Genomic DNA, 14,857 nt, shown 5'->3' with positions numbered 1-14,857 from the left:
AAGCACATTGAAAGGTCCTAACTTTTGAAAGCCTATTTTCATTTATATTTTTTAAAACCCAATAGTTTACTTTTTTTTCTGAACGACTTGTTATTTAACCCAATATTTGAAGCTGAAGCTGTCAGACAGTGTCTCTTTAACGCTGTTCAACAGCTGTTAAATGGGATAATCACCTGTTTATCCTCATGTCACTAATTCAAATGCTAATTGCACTCTAGACACTGGCTTATTCTCCCCATCAAGCCAGACCAGGTGCACAGCCCTCTGAAAGATGCTGCAGTGATCACAGGCCTCCATCTATGCACTCGTGGAGGCACAGAGGAAACAGGGCAACATACACACACACACGAATGAACGTGCTGCTTATAACTGTGAAAAATCAGGAATTACTTAAATGTCAAATGACAGTGAAATAAGCCAAAGTAAACAACCACAGAATATAGTATTATACAGTCGTTAAAGGGATGCTTACGAATACGGTTAAATAACGTGTTAAAAAAAATCTACCTATTGATGTTGAGTGAAAATAGTATGCAGAACTATTGTACGATAACAAATATGAGGGGGAAATTTGCACAGAAAAAGGGAAAGGATACGTGATAGTCTTGGAACTATAATCAACCACTATCTACAGAACTACCCAAGGATAATTCTAGGGTCTGGGAATACATGAATTCCTGTTTTCACAGAGCTTACATTTCACGGAGCTTACATTTGGAGCTTACATTTTGGAGAAGAAAGATAGACAAAATCCAGGTAAAGAAACCAATAAACAAGATACATGCAAAGAGTGATGTCCTAAGAAAATGTACAGAGTTGTGGGGTAGAGGGACCAGAAGGTCTGCTCTCACGTGGGTCGTGAAGGCGGAGACCTCAGAGGAAACCCAAACAATGAGGAGCCCCAGTGTTAAGTCCCAAGAGTGACCCTGCTTGGCAGGGTCACGGCCCAGGAATGCACAGCAGGTCGGAGCAAGGGAGAGGGAGGTAGAAGGTGAGTTTGGAGAGTTGGCAGGAGCCCGGTCATGCTGAAAGGACAAGGGTTCCCACCAGCGAACCTGTTCCACCTGTTCCAACCAGGTGGAAGTTCCTGCAGGGGCCCAGGTGCGAGAGGCAGGCATGGGCTGGAGTGGCAACCGTGGAGATGGGAGGGATGGATGGACTCAGGAAATACGCTGAAGGGGGAGCGGCATCAACTGAACTGAACCTGATTCAGGGTGAGGGAGGGTGCGGACAGAGATACTGAGTCAAAAGAGAAGAATCTCACACGATTCCGAGATTTTTGGCCTCAACAACTTCGGGACCACTTACTGAGCTGAGAAAGTGGGCGGAACAGGCTTGTGCTGGAAAATCGAGAGTTGTGTTTCTGTCATCTTACAGTTGAAATGCCTATTTGATATCCCCAAGAAGACATCAGTGACACAGTCAAGTTGCTCAGGGGGCGTCACGGGGAAGATAGTCATTTGGGAGTTACTTGAACGTGATGGTGTAGAAAGCAACGGGCCTGGATGGGGTGATGTACAAAGAGCACATGGAGAGGAAAGACAGCCCAGGACTGAGAGCTGGATACTGGACTCAGGGGGAGGAGCAAGGAGAGAGGTAAGTGAGGAGGAAGTCTAGGCAGGCATCGTGTGCCGGCACCAAGGGAAGAATCTTGTTGGAAGGAAGAAGGGATTCTCGACTATAGCTAATGCTGCTGAAAGTGAGAATTAGTAAAGAGATGTCACCTCTGCTTTGGCAACATGGTGGCCCTTACAAGCTCAGGTTCAGGGGAGGGGTGAGAACAGGAAGGACGGAAAGGGAGGTGGTGGTCACAGTGGGACCCCTGACACACCTGAGGTTCCCTGGGGAGGGGCGTAGAGCAAAGAGGCAGAGGAGGATCAGGGGCAGGCTGTTCTAGGGAACGATTTTAGAGCTTGTTTGAGTGCTGATAAGCATGACCTAGTCAAAAGAGATAAAAGAGATGGTGGAGGAAAGAGAAAGATAACAGAGAGAGGTTACTGAAAAACAGGACGGGTGGCTTCTAGAGGAGGCAGGGTTTGACCTTTGATGGGAGCAAGGAAACGTCATCCCTAGTAGCGGACAGAAGGCAGGAAGCACCAGCAGAAATGCCCATAGAACAGGAGACTTGGAGGGGAGGGTGGAAGGGGTTCCTTTCTGTGTTTCCACTTTCCTGATGCATCCCAGAACCAGATCATCAGAGGAGGGCGCTCAGCTCTGCCGCTGCAGAGTGAAAGCAGCCAGAGACGATACATACAAGGACAAGGGCGGCTGTGTTCCGGCAACACCTTATGATGGACACGGACTTCGAATTTGACCTAGGTTTTATGTTTATGAAATATTCTTCTTCCTTTGGCTTTTCCAACCATTTAAAAATGGAAAAACCATTTTTGCTTCATCGGCCATTCAAAAGCAGGGGTGAGCCAGATTTGGCCAACGGGCAATGACCCTCGTGTTAGAGCAAAGCGTGCTGTTGACTGAAGTGACACACAGGGAAACCTCTTCGGGGCACTGCTCTTGGTTTGAGGCAGTGGGGCCGCTGGGGGCACGCGTGAGGGACCCTCTGAGCCTCCTTTAGTCTCCTGTTAGCTGACATGGATTTCTTCCTCTTTCAACTTGTATTTTCCAACTTTTCTTTTCAAAGCACGTGCTAATTCTAGCATTAAAAAGTCCCATGTGTCGTGAAGGGGAGAGAAATAATTACCCCCCCCTTGTTGTACTGTGGTCCCTTCTCATCTTCCTACTGACCCAGGTGCTTAGTACAACTGCAGCCCCACGGAACTTCTGAGCACCTGCTCTGCGACCTTAGATCTCTTAGGGTTCTGAAGCCATTCCAGTCCTATGCTGAAATTTCAAGATGGTTACTTTATAGTTATTTTGGATTAAGCAAAATTAATTGAATTGATCGAATTCTTTGGAATATTTTAATTTACCCTTCGATGTTTTTTTAAAAAACTACTTAAATTATTTTCTAAATTTTGTGTCTCTTCGTATGTGAGAAAAAATATGGAAACAGATTTAAATAATTGGATGGAACCTAGAACTAGAGATTTATTCTAGAGATTTCTAGAAGTAGAAATTTCTCCATGAGAAAATCATGGAGAACGTCATTTCCTTCCAGAATAAAGGAGTTGATAATGACAGTATATTTAATTATAGGACCAAAATGAATTTAACATAATGTCCATCTACAAGCCATTGGAAGAATTTTAAAAGAATGTTTTAAAGATTTAAAAGAATGTTTTAAAGATTTAAAATGTTTAAACATTTTAAAAGAATGTTTAAAATAGTGATTTGATTTTCTTAACCACTGTAAACTCTCGTTTTTTCTCAAGATAGAATATTGTTTGTATTTTTTCAGACTCATTTCCATGTTTAGTTTCTTTCTAGCCGCTAACCGTTTAAAAAATTCAATATTTCAAGGCTGTCTTAATCATCAGAATGGCACAGTAATTTTTTTTAATTTACTTTAAAATTGATGCATCTGGATTATATTTCTGGCAGGAAGTTAGACATCTGCCTACAGGATACATATTTCCATTAAGTATCCCCTGCATGCCTACCTGTTTTCATGGCTTTGCCAAGGGCTTAAGGTCCTTACTGGGATAGGAATTAAGAGAAGGAAGAGTTTATGCTTCTGTGTGAGGCAATTAGAAGTAGTTATCCCACATTAGGAGTTGGTATTAACAGATACACGCTACTGTATATAAAATAAATAAACAACAAGGACCTACTTCATAGTACAGGGAACTATATTCAATATCTACTAATAATGTATAATGGAAAAGAATCTGAAAAAATATATATATATATATGTATAACTGAATCACTTTGCTGTACACCTGAAACTAACACAACTTTGTAAGCCACGTATACTTCAATTTAAAAATATAGCGTTAAACGCACAAGCTTTGCGAAAGACCATCTCAGGTGTAATTCCTGGTCACTACATTTACTAGCTATGTGACGTGGGCAAGCTACTTACCTTTCTGAGCCTTGGCTTAATCCCTACAACAGGGAAATTATAATACCTAACACCTGGGGAATTGAATGAGATGATATATGAAAAGCTCCTAGACAGTGCCTGGGAGATTGGAAAATTCTCACCAGATGTTGGGACGCTTGTCTTATCTCTCAGCCACACGTGGTCCAGGCTCTAATACCCTCTGTCCATTGATGGGAGAGACAAAGCAGAGTGCTTGGCACGTAGACAGCACTCAATAAACATCTGGAGGCTGATGAGTTAATTAACTGGGTACTTAATTAATATAACCGAGGACTTTCCATTAAAGAAGAGCAAAATCACAATGCTTCATTTCTGCAGAGGTCTTACAGCCTCTCCCGTGAATGAGGCATGTCTAGAAGACCACGTATTGTACAAAGAAGAATGGAGGCTAAACGCGTCCGGGGTCACGAGCTGTGGGAAAGGATGTTTCCCTCTTCATTTCGACCAGTTTGTTCTTTCATCCAACCTGCTTCCAACCAGCGCTCTCGATTGTCTTATGGGCTGCCCACTGCAATCTCTTAAAAAGGGCAGCCCCGTAAACCACAGGATTCCCGCCGCCAGCCTCCCACTTTCCTACTTCACTCTCCACCCACCACCCAGGGTACTGGATGCCTTGCACTGGGCAACGCGTTCAAAAGCTTGCCAATCAGAGCCTCCCTCAAAATTGTGAACTGAGAGATGCAGACACAACTGACAGATGAGGATGAAGCCGGTGGCTGATAGAAATAAGCAATGCTGGAAAGTCAAGGTTGGCGGCATTACTGAGCCACGTTCACGATGCCTACACAAGGGAAGCAGGGTGTAAGAAAAATGAGAGCAGATGTGTTAGGAAGAGCAGAGATGAGAGGCCCTGCGGCTCCTGAGAGAGAGGTGAAAGGCCAGCCCACCCGTGGTCGGTCAGTCCATGTGGAGGTAGGGGTTCCCAGTGCCCTAAGCACTCCCAGCTGCTGGGTGTCCTCTCCTTCCAGTGACATTCATCTGTGACACCGCTGCTTGGGTCAACAGGGCCCTCTCTACTGTGCAGTGGAACGTTCTCTTGACATCACCTGGCACAGGTGAAACCCTGACGTGAACCATCTGAGATGCATGACGATGCAACAGGATGGGAGCGCACAGCTAGAGTGAACCCTTCAGATGCTTACTGTCAACTCATTCATACTGTGTCATCATGTGTTAAAAGTCTGAGCCTCGAGTAACTCAAGAAAATGCAGCTGGAATTCCAGGCTTTCCTGGCTTCGAAACAGTCCCTCACTTGGGTGTGTTTTCTCACACTCACAGCTGAATAGGAGCTTATCCTTACTGGATTTCTTGGTGTCCATCTGAACAGCTCCAACCTGAATCGGGATGGCCAGGCCACCCTTTTCTTCCTGACTTATTCTCTTAACATGCATTCATTTCTCACATCCATTCAAGCCTTAAAAATAAGTTATTTATTCATAGCAGCATTATTCACAATAGCCTGATGGTGGAAGTAACCCAAGTGTCCATTGATGGATGAGTGGATAAACATATGTGCTATACACATGCGGTGGAATATTATCCTGCCTTTAAAAGGAAGGGAATTCTAACATAAAAGGACAAACGCTTTACAAGTCCACTTCTATGAGGTCCCTAGACTGGTGGGGTTCACAGAGACAGAAAGTAGAAGGGTGGCTGCCAGGGGCTGGGGGCTAGGGGATGGGGAGTTAAGGTTTAATGGGGACAGAGTTTCAGTTTGAGATGATCAAAAAAGTTCTAGAGATGGAGGGTAGTGATGGTTCTACAATAATGTGAAAGTACTTAATGCCACTGCACTATAACTTAAAAGATGGTTAAAACAGTAAATTTTATGTTGTGTATATTTTAATAGACACACAAAAACACTAGAAGGTAAAAGCGTTAGGGGAGGGTGTCCTATACATGTCTTTATGTAAGAGATTTTTTTTAAGTTTACTTTTCGCGAATGGGACTCAGAGAAGAAGAGACCATTTGGGGAAGGTACAGGACCTCCTGTTTTCTTCTCTGGGCATAGAATACCAGCCAAGGAAAGCCATGGTCGAGTCAGAATCCAAACAGGGTCAGTTCATTTTGTTCCTTAAACTCAATATCCCTCTTCCTCAAAGTCCTCTCGGTTCCCAGGTCTGCACGGGGTCTCCAGATCTCCACCCCAGGGCTTTGGCAGGACTCAGGAGGGAGCTTCCTCCTCCAATGGAGGGCATTGCCCAACGCCCACGTGCAATAAAAGGAGTTTTGTGTGAGACGTTTAGAGTAAAATCTGACTTACATGCACTAGAACTTTCATTAATGAAGAGCTTTCATGTCTGTCTAGTGGGTCAATGGTTTATTTTCATTTAGCAAATGTGGGGAAAGGATTATAAACGTGCGGGTTTGCTCTGCTATCTTAACCCTGAATTTCCAGTCATGTATTTCTAAAGCCCAGAAACAGTTACAAGGTGCACAGGGTGAGCATTGCAAAGGCCGAACAAGGGCAGAAGAGCTGAATCACTCACATGAGGTGATTACACACTCTCACAACAAAGAATGAAAAAGAAAAAGAGCCAGACACCCACGTCTCATGACATAACGCATTGGACTGGTGGGCTTTCCCCTTACTCTGCGTGCTCTCTCTGCACAGATGACTGGTCCCCTTGGCCTGTTTCACAAGATTCCTCAGGCTTTGCCCAGCTGCCTGAAGGTCAGCTTGCCTGGGGTGGGTGGGCAATCAGGTTGGCAGGGTTCTGTCTCCGATACCCTGGAGTTGCCAGTTTTGTGTTTGTTACTTCATTCTTGGAACCAAACGATACTTCTGCAATCCTGAAAGACCTACAGTGGGCTCCTGGGTCAACTAGGTTACCTGGACCCCGGGGTCCACACATACTCGGTCCTAAGCTCAAATCACAGTCCTGCTAGGATAGTCTTGGGCATCCAGGCCTGTAGACAAGGACAAGATGGTTCACGGACCCTAATTACAGGATGGAGCAGTCAGCACTAAACACTGAAACCAGAAAGTCCTTCCCTCAACAAACATTTACTTTGAATACGAAGACCCTTTGATATAAAGCAGCACATGGGTGGTAAATGGATCCCCTCAACCACTGTCACCATCATCACCAAACGTACACACCCACAATTGTCGATGACGCTCTCAGTGCCTCTTGTCCTGTAGACAGAAAATCCCCTCAGGTAGGTTTCATAAAAACTCAAATGCCTCTGAAAGCACTTTCAGAATGAGGAGGAAGAGGTGACAGGGAAGAAGGAGAATGATGGGTGAAGGACTGTGGCTCCCACAAGTCGGGTGAAGAAAATGGTTTGGACTAAGCCAGAAACGAAAAGGATCTTGGGAGCATGTGAAGGTAAAAGCTAAGAGGTACGGAGTTCACCCAGCTGGGAAGAGAAGAGAAGCAAGGAGGAGGCTAGTCAGATGCCCCATGGCTAGTTCAGGAAGGCCACTCTGAGGGAAGAAAACAGAATGGAAACTGCCCTAAACAACAGACAGAAAAAGGACCATTAACTGAGGAAGCAGAAAGCAGCCAATTAGGGAAGCCCCTTCCCCCCTCCCCCACTCCAGGTTCTAAGAGTAATGAACCCAATTCTTTTTTCAGAGCTGCCTTTCATTGACACAGGTTAAAAAAAAAAAAAAAAAAACTCCTCCCCCAGACTCACCAAGGAGCCCACCGTTTCACTTTTACTTCCCCTTTAAAAAACTTTAAACAACTATACAAGTTAGAAGGATGGCTCAGTGAACACTCAACAAGCCACCTGGACTCAAGGACTATCAGTATTCTGCTACATCACAGGCTCCCCTGGAACAATTTGGATGGAGGGTTCAGGCACCGTGACCTTGCGTCCCTAAATGCTTCAACGAGCATCGCCCAGGAATACAGACGTTCTAAAAAGCCCCAAGGTAAACATCTCGGCTAGGAAAATTAACACTAATTCCCTACTCTCATCTAATACCCAGTCCACATTCAGATTCCCCCAAATGGCTCTTAGTGTTTTTTTCTGTTCTTCATCATCAAATTCTTCTTTGTTTTTGTTGTCACTTTGAACCAGGATCTGATAAGGTAAGCACACCACATTTGATCGTTATGTCTCTCTAGACTCTTTCAAATCCTCTAGTCTAGAACAGCAACCACCCCCTTTTTTTATTCATGATATTGATTTTTTCAAGAGTCCTGGACAGTTTTGTAAAATTTCCCATATTCTGGTTTGGCTGATCGTTTTGTCCTACTGTTGTCTACCTTGTCTCTAGTCTCTGCCCTGTATTGCCTACCTTGTCTCTAGTCTCTGCCCTGTATTTCCTGTCAACTGAAGGCTAGGTCTAGAGACTGGATTAGATTCAGGTTAAACGTTTCTGGCAAGAACACTCCACAGGTGATGCTGTGTGGTTCATGGCGCATCCTGTCAGGAGACTGCCTCGCTACAAGTGTTCCACCAAATCCGATCCCTCGAGTAAAGCGGTGACCCTCAGGTCTCTCCGTCGGGAAGGTTCCTTGCCTCCGCACAGCTAGTCGGTAACCCTGGAGCGATTTTTGGCATGTGTCCTGTCCCCGACAAACTTCCATCCGATGGTTTAGCATCTATTGATGATCCTTGCTGATAACAGTTATTTCACAAACAGCCCATCAATTTTGAAATGTCTAAAGGGTGATTGGGAAGAAGAGAAAGGAGTGTTGAGGGAAGAAACAGAGAACAAGGTAAACAGGCACTAGAAAGCTGGAAAAGTAGCAGATAATTCCAAAAGCTTTGCCAAGACCTTCCCAATTTACATTCAGCTGTTTCCAGAGTCATAAGCCCTTTAAGGAAATGCTGGCACAGAGAGCCCTGAGCAAAGTGCTGTCACGCGGTAAGAAGTGAACACATTTCAGTGCATCGAGGCATCTGCAATGTTTTTGAACTTCATCCCCAACCTTAGCCGAGAGAGAGCTATTAAATCAAGAGGAAGTATGCAGCTGTGTCCCAGATCAGGCGTTTGGGCCGTGGATTTCCATTTGACCAGGAAGAGGTAGTGCCAGCTGAGGGCATCCTGGGCCTCTTCATCCAGGGCTGGTTTACAAGACACACTCAAGAGCCATTTACCCAGAACTCTCAGTTCCAAGTCTTTACTTCTGTCCAAACAGTACTTGCTGCACGGTCCAAAAACGGGTTTCTTTGAAAGAAACAAGTGGTCCCTTTGCCGACCTGTTGAAAAACTGCATTGTCTTAGGTAAATGACTCTTTCAGACTTTCAGAAATTACGTTTTTCTCTATGAAGAGTTCTGGTGAATGCTTGCATCAAGAATATTCCACATCTACTCAGATATTTAAATCACTGAAGGGTATCTCCCAACACCCATCTTTTTTAAGACATCCAGTATTGAAAACTTTGTTCTGATTCTGGGGCATTCTGACTCTGGTTATGACAAGCAAGGACCCTAACCCCCCAAAACAGGAATTAAAGTTTACTTCAGTAAACACAAGGTGCAAGCATAGACCCTTTGGCAAAGAGTCTGACATCTAATAGGAGAGGTAAGTCATACAGACATTCGGTCATCGACGGTAGAGCTGGAGATGCAGTTGGAAATATAAAAGGGCTGCCAGGGAGGTAGCACAGAGCACTTCTCTGACTTGAGGAATCAGAGAAGGTGTCTCCCAAGGGACTCCCCCAGGAACAGAAAATTATTCCCCATGGTGGGAACCAACTCCTGGGAAATCAACCCGTGCTGATTCACCAAGTAATTATGAAAGTCTAAACGTACACTTCTCTAGACAAGGTATGGTTTCCCGGCTCCCTGGAGAGGACTGTAATTATTTCAAGGGGAAAAGTTGTTTAAACCTTATAGTTTTAAAATACGTATTTTAAATTCACTTTAGCTTTATTTTAACATATGCATGATTTTTTAAGACGAGGGAGAGAAAGGAATTATATTATCAAGCAAACAGCGACAGGTGTCCCAGCACGTAATGGGTTGGGGATTTGGAATCCTTGTGACGGCAGATGCTAGGTAAATGATGAATAGACAAATTCTTCAGATGCTTTTTTTCAAGAAGGAATATAGTGTCTCTTGTCAGTACTTTCACCCCACCTGGCCATCTAGCCTCCCGGGTCCCTACCATCTCTTGGGTCATGTCTCATATACCACCCATTACCAACAAATTAACTTCATACAAGCTCTACATTTCCCTCCCTCAGAAGTTACTGCACATTTGCCAGAGACTAACTTTACAATGGCTCAGAAAACCCAACTAAACCAAGCATTGTAACTATTCAGAAGAGAGCTGGCAAGAAACTCATCACGTAGAACGTTATTGCCAATTACACAATCTCACTACCTGCATCAACAGTGGAGCACTGTGGGTGCTGGAAGCAAATTCTGACTTTAAAACTTCAGAGGAAAAACGTCAGCCCGATGATTCTGATACATTTTATAATTGTGTAATTTTTTCTAACAGGCACAACTCATAATACTATTTCTGATAATAAAATAAAATGGCGTTCTTCTCCCTTTAAAAAAGTTTAGGTCTAGAAAAACTTCCCTTATGTGAGGGATGGAAAATTGTATTCCTGTCCCTTCAACCACCTTCATCTTTGCTCTTCCTTTTCATCATTAAACAAAAAACCAACCCGAGTCATCTCTTGTTATATATCACGTGTAAAACTAATGAGCAATGGGACATGGATGTCCTATCCTGGCTGCTGAAACAGAACTGCTTAAATAAATGTGCCCCTTCATCCTGGTGAAGTTCCTCGTCCATGACACCAAGCGCAATGGGACAAATGGATCTCCTTCCAGCTCGCCTTGAAACACTCTTGCCAGAAAGAAGGTCATTTCCGTTCCTCTTTGCCTCTGAACGCAACAGGGGATGGCCATCTGAAGAGCAGTCACACTAGTACCTTGGACCACCAAACACAAGAGCATCTAATGGAGATCTGCCCATTAAAGTTATAGTAAAAACAGGAAGAGACCAGTGCGAAGAGGGGCCAAGGCAGCGAGGCTGGCCGGCGGTCGGTGGCTGTCAGTTAGTTGCATCCTTCCCCGCTAGGAGAAGCGTGGACGCATGAGGGTATGCAGGTCAGCCCAGCGAGATATTCTGACACAAGAAAGAGGGCAAATGTGCCCACCATGTAACCACTACAAGAATTATAAATGTTAATAAATGCTGGAGAGGGTGTGGAGAAAAGGGAATGCTCCTACACTGTGGGTGGGAATACAAATTGATACAGCCACTATGGAGAACAGTATGGAGGTTCCTTAAAAAACTACAAATAGAGCTACCATACGACCCAGCAATCCCACTACTGGGCATATACCCTGAGAAAACCATAATTCAAAAAGAGTCATGTACCACAAGGTTCACTGCAGTTCTATTTACAATAGCCAGGACATGGAAGCAACCTAAGTGTCCATCGACATATGAATGGATATAGAAGATGTGGCATATATATGCAATGGAATATTACTCAGCCATAAAAAGAAATGAAATTGAGTTATTTGTAGTGAGGTGGATGGACCTAGAGTCTGTCATACAGAGTGAAGTCAGTCAGAAAGAGAAAAACAAATACCGTACGCTAATGCATATATACGGAATTTTTAAAAAAATGGTTCTGAAGAACCTAGGGGCAGGCAGGAATAGGGACGCAGACGTAGAGAATGGACTTGAGGACACGGGGAGGGGGAAGGGTAAGCTGGGACAAAGTGAGAGAGTGATATGGACACATATACACTACCAAATGTAAAATAGCTAGTGGGAAGCAGCCGCATAGCACAGGGAGATCAGGTCGGTGCTTTGTGACCACCTAGAGGGGTGGGATAGGGAGGGTGGGAGGGAGACGCAAGAGGGAGGGGATATGGGGATACATGTATGCATATAGCTGATTCACTTTGTTATAAAGCAGAAACTAACACACCATTGTGGGGCAACTGTACTCCAATAAAGATGTTAAAAAAAAAAGAATTAGAAATGTTAGCATAAAAAGGAGAGAAATTGCAAGCCATTTAGAGCAAGATTTAAAGAAATACAAAATTTCACGGACTATGTAGTACCCTTCTAAACTTGAGCTATTGAACAATTACTGCTTCATCTAAATCTTTTTCTTTTCCCCCTCTTGTTTCTGCTTCTACTTTTTCTGCTTACTTTGAAGGTTTAAAAAAAAAAAGACTATCTGCATCTTCCTTTGTTTATACCTTTGGCATAAAGGGGCCTGAGTACCAGTTTACAACTGATTGGTAAGAACTTCCAGGAGGGGGCAATATTGCAGAGTTGGTCACAGCCAAGACCCCAGGTTGGGCTGCCCAGGTTCCGTGCTGGTGCTGACCTAGATGTGTGGTTTAACCTCACTCCATCTCAGTTTCTGTAAAATGGGGACAATTAAAACACCTGTCTCACCTGTTTTTGTGTGGATCAAATTAAACATTCCAGGTAAAGGGTTTGACACTGTGCCTGAGACCAAATGATAACTGTTTGCTATCATTATTGCTATATGACCATCACCACACACCCAAGAGATCCCAGCTAACCTCTTAGCCGTTAGATCTTCCACGCTTCTCCTGGATAGCTCCGGAGAAAAGGAATCGCCTCTTTCAGGAAGCTTTGGCTGCAAAACAAATACTGAATAATAAATAATTAAATAACAGTTTTAAAAGAATATAGACATTTACACAAAGGGTAACCAAATGCAAAACCTCGTTCTTCTAATTCATAAAAGATTCCCCCGCCACTTAGCTGTTTAGAGGCATTTATTTTCCAACCATTTTAACCAAACAGAATTCAAAAATAGTGTTATTCTGTGGTTTCCCTAGAATCCAAATTTAATTCAGTTGAAGGAAAGGAAAGAAGGAAAGGCCTGAGGCACTTGATGGCTAGTTACAAAGCAGAGAGCATTCTTATATTAAAAATAAGTCCACTGGGGCTTCCCTGGTGGCGCAGTGGTTGAGAGTCCGCCTGCCGATGCAAGGGACATGGGTTCGTGCCCCGGTCCGGGAAGATCCCACATGCCGCGGAGCGGCTGGGCCCGTGGGCCATGGCCGCTGGGCCTGCGCGTCCAGAGCCTGTGCTCCGCAACGGGAGAGGCCACAACAGTGAGAGGCCTGCGTCCCGCAAAAAAAAAAATAATAATAATAAGTCCACTGGTCCAATCTTTATTTAAATTTGTCTGTTCCATGTACTGGAATTTGTTTGTTCAGGTTTTTTTTTCTTTTTAAAGTAAAGTATTTTAGGTTATAGTTGCAGGCTTTATATGCTTTTCTGCCACAGATGAAGCAAGTGGGCTTCATCTGATATTTTATCTACATAAACTCACCAAATGACTAGTTGGCTTAGCCAAAAGGACAAGGTTAAAACAAATCCCAGGAAAATAAACTCTCTTATTCATTAGCGAAATCAACCACTTTCAACTGTTGGTAGAGAACCAAGCTCACTGTGTATCCTCATTTCCTCACCCATCATAAAGCCCTGTCTCAGGGGTCCCAAAAGGTCCCCTGGGGTTGATAAGGTTCCAGCTAAGGCCCACCTGAGCTCAGGTTTACCCCCTCCCAGTGCCCCAAAGTAGTCAAAGCTTGGCTTCTCCCCCTACACAAAACAAAACTGTGAAGGCTCTGGGGCGTGGACCAGTTTAAATCACAGCCACCAAAAGCCCTGAAGACATGCCAACCACAGAGCCTCCAAGGGCCTTTTGAATTCTTCTTCTTCTTCTCTAGAATCACCTACAGAATCAGTTTTCCATATACTGTGCTTTCCAGGCATTAAATCTTGCCACTAATTTTACGGCACAATTCCTTCCTCCCACCGGGAGGTAATAAAAAGGTGAATCACGTTCTCCTTCCTTTGGGTCCCAAGAGCTAATGACTTGACACGTAAATTATTCACAAAGGCTTAGTTTTACCCCAAACAGAAATGTGTGGGTGGGTTTCAGTTGCTGCTTTTGATCTGTTTAATTCCTGATACACCCTTACCTACTCATCAAATTCTGAAACAAAGTTCTTATGTATCCTGGCTTCCTTAAGCAAGACAAAATCAAGGAAATGCTTTAAGCAAAAGAGAATGCTGAGGGGAGGGGGATAAATTGGGAGATTGGGATTGACATACACACACTACTATATATAAAATAGATAACCAACAAGGACCTACTGTATAGCACAGGGAACTCTAGTCAATACTGTGTAATGGAAAAAGAATCTAAAAAAGAGTGGATACATGTATATGTATAACTGATTCACTTTGCTGTAGAGCAGAAACTAACACAACGTTATAAATCAACTACACGCCAATAAAATCTTTTAAAAATAAAATAAATAAAATTGGGAGATGGTATATAGGAAAAAAAAAAGAGAGAATGCTGAAAAGGTTATGGTATAATACAAACTGAGAAATCAATGTCTTAGGACTCAGTGGCTGAGAACTTACCTAACCAAATCCATCTTCTCTAAAATAGATACGGCGGTGTCAGTCTGACTAGTAGAGCATTCTTAGGAAAACAAATCAAAGGATCCAAATCTACTTCCTAGACCAGTGGTTTTCAGATTTTACCGGTTTCCATGGCAAGAAATATATTTACACCTTGACCCGGTACCCAGACACATAAACGGAAACAAAGGTTTCATGAGTCAACACTTGCCCCACCTACAGGCAAGGCACAATGGTGTTTTCTAACCTACTTGAGTTCATGTTTTAAATGTTGGCTGTGACTAAGCAAATGGTTGCAGCTCACAGTCTGAAAAAACATGACCTAGAAAAGCACCTTCTGTACTACGCAGGTCACACAAAGCATTCTTGAGGCAAAGGCCAGCTTTCTCAAACCAGCTTCAGCCACTGGTTGAACACTGGTTCCCAATGGCCAGTGTCAAAAAAAAAACTTATTCTGGCACTTGTTAAAATGGTAAAGAAGACTTTATTCAA

The 14,857-nt window shown here is 43.7% G+C and overlaps 1 long non-coding RNA gene across 3 annotated transcripts in view; it reads right to left on the bottom strand.

Annotated features, from left to right (window-relative positions):
• LOC117197077 (uncharacterized) overlaps positions 1-14,857 on the bottom strand; it is a 177,432-nt gene that overhangs the window by 86,346 nt on the left and 76,229 nt on the right. For all 3 annotated transcript variants that reach the window (XR_007479563.1, XR_004477561.2, XR_007479564.1), the window contains exon 3: positions 12,481-12,557. This is a non-coding gene — a long non-coding RNA (uncharacterized LOC117197077). The remainder of the gene's footprint in view (positions 1-12,480; positions 12,558-14,857) is intronic.

Source organism: Orcinus orca, chromosome 10, assembly GCF_937001465.1.
Source record: "Orcinus orca chromosome 10, mOrcOrc1.1, whole genome shotgun sequence".
NCBI classification, from domain to species: Eukaryota; Metazoa; Chordata; class Mammalia; order Artiodactyla; family Delphinidae; genus Orcinus; species Orcinus orca.
This window is presented reverse-complemented; position numbering and strand designations above follow the sequence as displayed.